This window comes from Onychomys torridus, unplaced genomic scaffold (genome assembly GCF_903995425.1).
Source record: "Onychomys torridus unplaced genomic scaffold, mOncTor1.1, whole genome shotgun sequence".
NCBI classification, from domain to species: domain Eukaryota; kingdom Metazoa; phylum Chordata; class Mammalia; order Rodentia; family Cricetidae; genus Onychomys; species Onychomys torridus.
In genome coordinates, this window is record NW_023414092.1 from 15703 (window position 1) to 23732 (window position 8030).

The 8030-nt window shown below is 39.2% G+C and overlaps 1 pseudogene; it reads left to right on the plus strand.

Moving 5' to 3' along the window:
• Positions 1 to 2935: 2935 nt before the first annotated feature.
• Positions 2936 to 5115, plus strand: LOC118576705 (annotated as a pseudogene).
• Positions 5116 to 8030: the final 2915 nt, after the last annotated feature.

Genomic DNA, 8030 nt, shown 5'->3' on the forward strand with positions numbered 1-8030 from the left:
GGTTGGAAGTTATATTTTGGGGATAGAGGTTTCTTTGGCCAGGCAAATGTTCAAGCAGAGATAACATGTTTATTCAACTCACACTCTAATTTCTTTAAGAGACAGTGGACAGGGACAGAGCATGGTTCCTCTCTGCCAGCTTTGGGTGTCCTGGGATGATAACAGGGAAGATGGCTTGCTGAATCTGCATGTCATCTCAGCAACAGCAAAGCTCTAGAGTGACCAGGCAGATAACCTGAGCATCTCCACACCACCTGAGTGTTTGTGACCTGAGCTAATATTCTCTCTCACTTCTGAGGCAAGACTTGAGGGCTCTGAAGCCAAGGTGTATCCTGTGCAGCTATGAATAAGTTTGAGGAGGCTGTCCCCTGGGTCAGCTGAAGCATATGAAGGAAGGAGAAAAAAAAAACCCAGCCTGACCACTTAGAAAGCCCCTTCCCTGTAGAGAGATGTGAGAGTTGAAATCTACAAAGGGGTAAGTCTCAAGCCTGAACTTTGAGAACCAGCTAGGCAGAATCTCATCTGTCAGTTCGCTTCCTGAACACAATCCAAGTGCCAAGGGTGGGGTGAGATGAAGTGTTGTGGAGGGCAGGTGCTGTCCCTTGTCAGCTGGATCTCAGGGTGTTTTGGAGAACATTAAAACTCCGAAAGTATGGGAGATCAGTGGGATAAGTGGCTAGCAGATACAGGAGGGGTTTTGTGTATATTTGGCTGGAGTGGATAACTCTATCTCCTGGGCTTGGGACTTTGTTCATGGAAGTGTGATGTCCTACTTCTTTGTTGAAAAAGCCAAGCTGTCTGAAGTTGCAAGGACACAACTGGCTCCAGGCCTCTTTCTTCTTTGTTGGAATTTGCAGGCAATCTTAAACACCTTGCCTTAAATGCCTTCTAGATCTACTGCCTCATCTCTGCTTCATGTGCATAAGGCATGTTCCCTCCTTCATTCATTCATTCATTCATTCTTTCAATCACTCATTTTCTCTCTCTCCCTGTCTCATTTCTCCTTTTGTCTTCCTCTCCCCCATTCCTATGATCATAAAGACATTTTTCATACCAGTTTAAGCACATGCCTTGTTCCTAAACTCCAGTGTGGCCTCAACTTGCTGGTTTCTGTAAGACCCTATTTAGAAATAAAGTTGGCATTGCCCTTTACTGGTATAGGGCTTCAACATCTGTAAAAAGCACAGATCACCAGTCAGCCTTTATCAGGCCTAAGGTCCAAGGTAAGTGCTTTGGAAGGAAATAATCCAGAGATCTGGAGTACATGCATTCCAGGCTGACTATGGGCTGGTTCCTCATCACAGGGCCTGTCAGGATAAGGAGAAAAGTTAGGTGTGGCTTAAATAAAGCTCAGTTTTGCAAGAATCCTGAGTCTCTCTTGTTGCCTGTTCCTTGCTTGTCCTTCACATGTTCTTTAATAGATATTGTACCCAGAAATAGCAGTGCTATCTTTAAAATTATATGTGAGTTGTCAGGAGTGGCTCCAGACGAAGGAATTTGGCTTTTGTTGGCTGATTAAAGCACCACAGCAGTGATTTAAACCATGTTTTCCCCCTTGACTGCATGCTGGTTTGTGTACATGTTGTGTTTTATTTTTCCTACTCATGATACCTTACATAGCCAAGGGTGACTTCTCACTACTCTTTCCTCAGCCTCTCAGTTTCAGGTTTGGTCATCATACTCTTTCTAGGAGTGTTTGCTTTTGATGTCTTAGGGCTCACCTGGGCTCGGATATCTATAGCCAGTCTTGTCAACAGCTCCTCACAACTTCACTAACATCCTCATGGCTGGAGTGAGCTCTGCTGAGGCTCCAGGGGAAATTTATATTACATATATGACTTTCTTTGTTTTGACTCCCCCAAGCTGTAACAGTCTGAGGATCTTCCCCAGGTACTTGTTCACTTTAGGGGACTCATACTCCCTCCTCTGCATCTCCTGTCTAAATTCTCAGCATCTTTTATATCTCATCTTATGTGTGTGGCTCTTCAGGAGGAAAAGTATTAATCCTGACATTTTTGGAAAGTGAGCCTTCAACTCCCCACAGATAAAAAGTTTCTAGTGGAGCAGAGAGCTAGATCTCTGGCTTTGGAAGGAGGAGGTACTCAAGGGACCGTGGAGAGTCTCCTTGAAATGGCACCTTGAATTTATGTCAGTTTGGGGTGAGATAGTTAGCAGGGAGGCAAGGGCTGTACACAATGACATATGCAATATTCTATTGTATCCTGGAGAGCCCTGGTATCTCCTGTGATGTCACCAGTGTTATGACAACACTAACTGCAGTGGGGCATTTGTTCAATGCCTTTACTGATGACCTACAGGCATGTTTGCAAGACTTGTAGGCTACTTTGGCAAGAGAATGGAGAGCACGAGACCAGAAAGAGACGGAGGGACAAACATTGGGAAATAAGTGCCCATGGAGAAGGAACAGTGAGTTCTGGGCAGGGAATAGAAGGTAAGAGAGTTCTGCCTCATAGTTTTCCAAACAACAATAGAAGAGAATCAAAGAAACAGAATTCACTCATGGTAAAGCTTTACTATTTGATATTTTTTAAAAGCCTTTGTCTGAATGTTTTTGCTCTCTGTATCATCTTTGCCCTTCATGAGTAGGTTTCGCATTTAATGTGCTCTTTGGTGGAATAAGAATTTGTGAGTGCCCAAACATTTAATAATACTTCCTACATAATGACAGAATAGCACCAACAGCTCCATTGGCAGAGGGAAAATATAACATTTTAAGTTTCCTAATGATGACTTACAATGATGTTTTTCTACTTAATGGTGTTCCAATTGAATTGATTGTTAGATTTATTGCCTTGAAATTCCAATGAGCTCCTAGCAGTCTACTTCCTCCCCAGATTCAGTGATCATTCTGTGAGATAACAATAAAAGAATGGAGTTGCTTCAGTGTGGTGGTGCAACTGGTCACTCAGCAAAGATGCCTGAGGAAACCCAGACCCAAGACCAACCAATGGAGGAGGTCGAGACTTTCGCCTTTCAGGCAGAAATTGCCCAGTTAATGTCCTTGATCATCAATTCTTTCTATTCAAACAAAGAGATCTTTCTCAGGGTGCTGATTTCAAATTCATCAGATGCTCTGGACAAGATCAGATATGAGAGTCTGATGGACCCTAGTAAATTAGACTCTGGAAAGGAGCTGCACATTAATCTTATTCCTACCAAACAAGATCAAACCCTCACTATTGTGGATACCAGAATTGGAATGACCAAGGCCAACCTGATCAATAACGTTGGTATTATCACCAAGTCTGGTACCAAAGCCTTCATGGAGGCTTTGCAGGCTGGTGCAGATATCTCTATGATTGGCCAGTTTGGTGTTGGTTTTTGCTCTGCATATTTGGTTGCTGAGAAAGTGACTGTGATCACCAAACATAGTGATGATGAGCAGTATGCCTGGGAATCCTCAGCAGGGAGCTCATTCACAGTGAGGACTGACACAAGTGAACCAATGGACCATGGAACAAAGGTTATCTTACACCTGAAAGAAGACCAAACCAAGTATTTGGAGGAACAGAGAATAAAGGAGATTGTGAAGAAACATTCTCAGTTTATTGGATATCCCATTACTCTCTTTGTGGAGAAGGAACGTGATAAGGAAGTCAGTGATGATGAATCTGAAGAAAAAGAAGATAAAGAGGAAGAGAAAGAAAAAGAAGAAAAGGAGTCTGAAGACAAGCCTGAAATAGAAGATGTTGGTTCTGATGAAGAAGAAGAAAAGAAGGATGGTGACAATAAGAAGAAGAGAAGAGAAAAGTACATTGATCAAGAAGAACTCAATAAAACAAAGCCTATTTGGACTAGAAATCCTGATGACAATACTAATGAAGAATATGAAGAATTTTACAAGAGCTTAACCAACAATTGGGAAGAACATTTGGCAGTGAAGCATTTTTCTGTTGAAAGACTATTGAAATTCTGGGCCCTTCCTTTTATCCCAAGACAAGCTCCTTTTGATCTGTTTGAAAACAGAAAGAAAAAGAACACCATCAAGTTGTATGTGCACAGAGTTTTCATCATGGATAACTGTGAGGAGTTAATCCCATCTGAATTTCATTAGAGGAGTGGTGGGTTCTGAGGATCTTCCTCTAAATATTTTCTGTGAAATGTTGCAGCAAAGCAAAATTTTGTAAGTTATCAGGAAGAATTTGGTCAAGAAATGTTTAGAACTATTTACTGAACTGGCAGAAGATAAAGAGAACTACAAAAAGTTTTATGAGCAGTTATCAAAAATATAAAGCTTGGAATTCATGAAGACTTCTCAAAATTGGAAGAAGCTTTCAGAACTGTTACGGTACTACACATCTGCTTCTGGAGATTAGATGGTTTCTCTCAAGGACTATTCCACCAGAATGAAGGAAAACCAGAAGCACATCTACTTTATCACAGGTGGGACCAAGGACCAAGTTGCTAACTCGGCCTTTGTGGAACATCTCCAAAAGCATGGCTTGGAAGTAATCTATATGATTGAGCCCATTGATGAGTATTGTGTGCAACAGCTGAAGGAATTAGAGGGTAAGACCTTGGTGTCCGTTACCAAAGAAGGACTGGAACTCCCAGAGGATAAAGAGGAGAAAAAGAAACAGGAAGAGAAAAAGACAAAATTTGAAAACGTCTGCAAAATTATGAAAGATATTTTGAAGAAAAAGGTTGAAAAGGTGGTTGTATCAAACCGATTGGTGACATCTCCATGCTGTATTGTCACTAACACATAAGGGTGGACAGCAAACATGGAGAGGATCATGAAAGCTCAAGCCCTCAGAAATAACTCAACAATGGGTTACATGGCAGCAGAGAAGCACCTGGAAATAAACCCTGATCACTCCATTATTGAAACCCTACATCAAAAGGCAGAGGCTGACAAGAATGACAAGTCTGAAGGATCTGGTCATCTTGCTGTATGAAACTGCACTCCTGTCTTCTGGCTTCAGTTTGGAAGATCCCCAGACACATGCTAACAGGATCTACAGGATGATCAAGCTTCATCTAGGTATTGATGAAGATGATCCTACTGTGGATGATACCAGTGCTGCTGTAACTGAAGAGATGCTACCCCTGGAAGGAGATGATGACACATTGCACATGGAAGAAGTAGACTAAACTTCACCAGAACTATATGTTTGATGCTTACTTTCATTCCTTCTCTGATAATTTATTTTCCAGGATTTTTGTTTATTTTTGTTAACATTTAAAACATCTGTGTGGCATGTAAACTGAGGGGAAGATAAAATTTCTTTCTACTTGTGATACTGTGAGACTATAGATTTGATTCAACAGGTTAGTAGAACGTTTGTTGTAAGACATAATGTAACCTATTAACTTTGTGGTCTGAAGTGTTTAGCTGTTCAGAAGCTGGATTCCTTAGTAGACCAAATAATTTGTCACTTGGAAGTATTCTGAGATTTAGCTTCATGTTTAAAAGGAAAAGAATTAAGATGGCATAAGTTAAAATTTTTCATCCCCTGTAGTAATTCTGCATGTTCTGGTCTTAGAAGAAGACAAGCTAAAACAATAGAATTCCCCATGTGGCTTGTTTTCCAAAGTACCAAGAACAAAACTCTACACTTCCCCTAGGTCTTGTAACCCAGCAAGGCTTGTAAATGGAAATATAGTGCTCAGTCATATTCTACTTTAAAAGGTAAATACAGATGAGATTTAAAAAAAAAAAAGGTGTGAAAAAAAAAGAATAAAAGAATGGTGCCCCATTATTTTATTATTTTAGTGCCCCATAACTTAACTTTGATTATATAGGATTTACAGCATATGACTGAGAATATTATCTTACTCAATATTACATTATATATAAAGAAATAGAAATAAGAAAACAACACTGTATTGGCTGGTTTTGTGTGTCAACTTGACACAAGCTAGAGTCATGAGAGAGGAAGGAGCCTGAGTTGTGGAAATGCCACCATAAGATCCAGCAATGAAGCATTTTCTCAATTAGTGATCGATGGGGGAGAGCTCAGCCCATGGTGGATAGTACCATCCCTGGGCTGCTGGTCCTGGGTTCTATAAGAAAGCAGGCTCAGCAAGCCAGGGAAAACAAACCAGTAAGCAGCTTTCCTCCACGGCCTGTGCATCAGCTCCTGCATCCAGGTTACAGCCCTACTTGAGTTCCTGTTCTGATTTCCTCCAATGATGGACTATGATCTGGAAGTATAAGCCAAATAAACCCTTTTCTCCCCAACTTGCTTTTTTGGCCATGGTGTCTCATTGCAGCAATGGAAACCCTATCTAAGACAAGCATTTATCTCATTAATGTGTACATGCTCATTTTATTAACAAAGAGGAAAAATATCATTTGTGATGAATTTAATAATTTCTTTTTTAACAGCTAAAGGGCACTCAGATATTTTGCTGGCACACTCACTGATCAATCTGAAGAAACAAGACTATGTATCTTCTTTAAATTTTGAAGTAGGCTGTATATTATAAATTTAAACAGTAGTATGTGCTATAACCTGTAGAATATGATAGATGGACATTTACATTAAAACTTTCAGTTCCTCATTTAGGTGTTTTCAGTGGAATCAGTGCCAGAGTTAGCTGTTTATGCACAACCAACCATATGTTTAAAAACAAAGGATTAAACTTCTTCTGAAGGGCAGAAAGATTCCGTTCTCTTCTCATTAAATTCTTACTTATATTATAAATGACCACATCATTTACTACACCTATGGAGTCTTCTTTTATTTGCCTTACAATTCATTATGACATACTGTTAGTTATTATGCGGCACTGTTTACCATGCAAGAAAATTCATGAGGCACAACAAAACCCACTAAAAGAGTTTATTCTAGGAATTCTATTGCATACTATAAATTAAAATTTAACTTTTATTCCCAGTAATCATAATGTATTTTAAAATTATTCTTCTGAATTTAATTATCATTCACTAGTGTCAAATTGCTCAAAGAAATATAATAATATACACAGTTGGATATTCATTAGAGATAAAATTATATTTTTGTTGAAAATGTATTTCTTAAATATTAAATATTCTTAAAATGATGCTTTTGTTTCAATTAGTAATTATATTCATGGATGAATACTGAATATTAAGAAAGTAGAGTTGGGCTGGAGACATGGCTCAGTGGTTAAAGGCATTGGCTACTCATCCAGAAGACCCTGGATTCAATTCCCAGCACCCACATGGTAGCTCACAACTGTCTATAACTCCAGTTCCAGGGGATCTGATGCCTTCACACCAATGCACATAAAATAAATTTAAAGAAATTATTTTTTAAAAAAAGTAGAGTCAGCACCAATTTTAATAAAAGTATATTCTAAGAAAGTTTTTATATCAGTAAGATAGTTCTACAATGCTAGTGACAATTTTTTAAATTCAGAGTTTTCTGTCAAATTTTCATATAATGAGTTTTTCATAAAATAGTATTTTTAGCAGTCTCATCTAACTTAAATCGGTTGGCTTCAAATCTCAATAAGGGTAAAGTATTAGACACTATCCAACTTAGAAAATTATTTGTTGGTGCTGAGGGAAATGAATCAGTGTGTAAAGTTCTTGCTATGCCAGCCTGAGAACCCGGGTTTAATCTCCAGCACTCACATCAAAGTCTTAATGGTGTGTGCCTGAGCTGGGGAGATAAAAACAAATGGATCTCTAGGGCTTGCTGGCCCAACAATGTAGCCATGTCAGCAAGCTCCAGGTTCCAGTGAGAGGCTTTGTCTCAAAAAATAAGGTTGAAAGTGATCAAGGGGAACATTGAACATCAACCTCAACCTCTGCTGTCCACATGCACACTCTCCAGCCCAAGGAACCACTTTTGAGATGCACAGTATGCTGACTACAAGTACCATATTGGGTGTTTGAAGTCACAAAGGGTACATCTTCAATGTTCTCTCTTAAATATATGAGGTAAGAGATGTATCAATGAGATAAATTCGCTCATTTAATAATGCACATGTCTATCAAATATGCTATACCTATAAAATATGCAACATTTAATTATCAACTATTCCCTTCAAAATCTTGGTGAGAAAAAAGAATTTTC